Source organism: Rhipicephalus sanguineus, unplaced genomic scaffold (assembly GCF_013339695.2).
Source record: "Rhipicephalus sanguineus isolate Rsan-2018 unplaced genomic scaffold, BIME_Rsan_1.4 Seq1163, whole genome shotgun sequence".
NCBI lineage: Eukaryota > Metazoa > Arthropoda > Arachnida > Ixodida > Ixodidae > Rhipicephalus > Rhipicephalus sanguineus.
The window spans coordinates 3,270-6,880 of record NW_023614425.1 but is presented as its reverse complement, the minus strand read 5'-3'; the positions used below and the strand labels follow the sequence as shown (position 1 = coordinate 6,880).

At 42.6% G+C, this 3,611-nt stretch overlaps 1 non-coding gene across 1 annotated transcript; it reads left to right on the top strand.

Annotated features, from left to right (window-relative positions):
* The first annotated feature begins 2,350 nt into the window (after positions 1–2,350).
* Trnay-gua (transfer RNA tyrosine (anticodon GUA)) lies at positions 2,351–2,442 on the top strand. The gene is given in 2 exon segments: positions 2,351–2,387; positions 2,407–2,442. It is a non-coding gene; the product is annotated as a tRNA-Tyr (tRNA).
* Positions 2,443–3,611: the final 1,169 nt, after the last annotated feature.

Sequence of the window (3,611 nt, the reverse complement as noted above, 5' to 3'; positions counted from 1 at the left end):
ATCAGACAACTCAACAGCGACACGCACTATCGAAAATTAGCCTCGGACCTGACTCAAGAATATAGTAATAGCATACAGCACACGATCACGCATTTTCTAGCCAGGGAATTATTCACACACTCCGAGCACCGGTTCCTAATGCCTAAAAACAAGCAAGCAGGCCGCTTATACCTTCTTCCGAAGATTCATAAGGTGTCCATAGATGAACTGATTATCGGGCAAATACCGGGCAGGCCTATAGTATCTAACAACAATGCACCTAGTGAGTCACTATCAACATTTCTAAATCATCATTTATCTAAAATACCATCCAACCTGGAGTCTTTTGTTCAAGATACACCTCATTTCCTTCAAATAATAGATTCTATTCACAAAACACAAACACACTCGGATCAGGCCATTCTGGTAGCATTAGACGTCTGCTCCTTGCATACGAATATACCTATCACTGAAGGGATTGAAGAGGTCTCAAAATTCCTCGTAGAAAGCAAGCAAACACATAATGCTGAAGTTTACCTATCGTTACTGAAATTAGTCCTGACGCTAAATTATTCTAAATTTCATTCGTCCGACTACCTGCAAACTTTGGCACTAGCATGGAAACCACTTTTGCTCCAACATACGCCAACATTTTTGTGGGACAATTGGAAACAGAGCTGTTGAAATCATATCCAGTGAAGCCTTCCACCTATATCCATTACATAGACGACATATTTCACATATGGAAACATGGCGTAAGTGCACTAAACACATTAATTTACCACTGTAACACATTTCACTCTTGTATTAAAATTACCATGCACTATTCTTCCAGTGAAATTGACTTCCTAGACACGACGGTATCTATTGAAGCAGGCAAATTAAAGACGACGCTTTACAGAAAACCAACAGACAGCCAGCAATACCTAGACTACACTAGTCAACACCCGCGCCACTGCAAACAAGGGATATTTGTAGGAGAGGCGAAGCGCATAAGCAGGATATGTAGCGACGACGGTGACTACGTTCACCGCTTAAGCAACCTAAAGGAAACATTAGTTAAAAGAATTTACCCGCAAGATGCTCTAAACAAGGTCTACAACGAAGCATGTCAACTAGATGGGAAATCATCACTAGCTCAAAAGGCCCCCGTAGCACAGCCCAACCAGCCACCAGCATTTATAACCAAATACTCAAATGCGCTACAAAACATAAATAATATCCTACGTAAGTATTACCCAATACTGGCAAGCAACGAGCGCCTTAGAAAAGCGTTTCCCGGAGTACCAAAGGTCATGTATCGCCGCAATAGGAACTTTAAGGACATGTTAGTGCATGCAAAAGTAAACCCTCATTCTACTGCCCACATAACACCATCTTCTCGTCCAAGATGTAAGACCTGTAAACACCTTCAAGATGACGTTATAGTTAAAAGCACCGGAAGTGATTACGTCCATCATAAAAAATCTAGTTTTACCTGCGCTAGTTCAAACGTTATCTACATGATCGAATGTTCATATTGTCAAAAACTGTACTTTGGCGAAATGGGACAGCCTGTTAATGTTAGATTAAACGGGCATCGCGCGGACACGGCGATGAAGTTACCCAAAACAGTGGCACAGCATTTTAATGTACCAGGTCACAACTTCGACGATCTCAAACTTTACGTATATCAGTCAAACTTCCGCTCCCCAAGAGACATAAAATATACAGAGTCATACCTTATTCACAAGTTCAATACACTCCATCCAGCAGGTATTAACGTTTCTAAGGGGGCTCTTGAATCTAGTCGGTATGGTGTATACACAACGAAAACCAATGACAGTTAAGCCCTTCTCCTAGGAATTTCGAGCCTACTATTGTTAAAGTGCCACGTGCTTCCACTTACAATCATTCAGCGAAACGTACCGCCTCCCATCTACCCCCCCTCCCCCCGGGTTTTCTGTTCCTTTTCTTTTTCTCTTTTGCTTTTTTTCCGCCTTCCTTATGACTCACCTAGTTCTTCACGGTGGCCTCTCCCCCCCCCCCCCCCCGTCCCCACTCTTCAGTTGCCCTCTCCTTCTCCCTTGTGGTGGAGAGGCCACGAAGCATATACACACGTGAGCTAAGGAAATCAGTTCAAACCTTGAAGAAGACAAGTCCACTTGCCGAAACGTCGGCTCGAGCACCCACCCCCTGTTTACGGATTTTTTAACCGGCACATTGTATCATCTATGAGAAAGACGCAGTTTCAACAAAGATGCACGCGCGCCGAGCTTCACGTAGAGCGGCTGAGCCAGTTTCACATTGGGCACGCGCCATGCCTCATTGAAGTAGGTCACACGTCATGGGGAACCCTCGATATCAAGCTTGCTGCCCGTGTAAGCACGTTCCGTCGATAGCTCAGTTGGTAGAGCGGTGGACTGTAGAGGAATTTCTAACGCGGACATCCATAGGTCGCTGGTTCGAATCCGGCTCGACGGAGTCTTTTCTTTCTTTCTTTTTTTTTTGCGGCCCTTCACTATTCCTTTCTACTATTTCACCCGAACTCAGAACTTCCAAACGAAGAATTGACGGAACTGCTGTATGCCGTCGTAATTCATTGTATAACGATTCTTTGAAATCGCGAAAATTGTACGTAATTTCAGATATTTATCACCGAATTTCAATGGTGACATCAAAATCGAGCGCACCTAGGACGCAGAAAGTGTGACTGCATTGTTCAATCAGAGCTGAACTACCCTAATTTTACTTGCTAATGACAAGTTACAGAGAAACGCTCTGGATAAAAACCCGGCAGATGCCACACTTTGTGGGAATCAATTCATCTGAAGCACTCAACCAGCAGCAGCCTACGCTGAATTTTTCGCTTTGAGCCAAGCCTATCGGATTCCTACTACGTGTGGTGCTAATTACGTTGGCCAAACAGGAAGATGCGTAAACACATGTCTTCCTGAGCACCAGGGAAGCAAGGGAAGCGATGCACACTCGCACTTACAAAGTCAAGTCATGTTTATTAAATAGTTCGGTTGAGTTACATGGTTAGCGTATTACAGCAGGAGGTCCCAAAGTTTCAGAGAAACTGACAAGGGGACCTCCTATGGCTACATGAATGGGGTAATTACAAAAAATACAGCAATAGTATACGGACATGTGAGTAATATTGAATAATCTTGATTAACAATAAAAATACGATCAATACATAACATAATAATAATACTCACTATTGAATAAAAATGACATGGAAAGAATAAAAGGGCAGTGATGAAAGAGCAATGACCAAAAGCAATAATAATGAACAGCTCTACATTACAAATGTAACTCATTATCAGTGGTATCAGTTATACAAAAGCAAATGTTAAATAATAAGATAGCACAGCTATGTTGAGAGCTGTTAACAGTTAATTACACAATTCAGATGAGTTGCTTAATTCCCGAACGAAATATTTCTTGCTGCGTGAGGTAGAAATATGAATGTTGTGCGATGATTTTAATTCGAAAGGCAATGAATTCCAAATGGCTATGCCAGTAAATAAGGTCGAGAACTCGCCGTAATTGTTTTTACAGCCGGCAAAAGCGCTGCCGCGAACGTAGTTGCTGCGCAAGCCTTGCCCATACCGAGATTGTAAGATTGTATTTACGCACGGGGATCA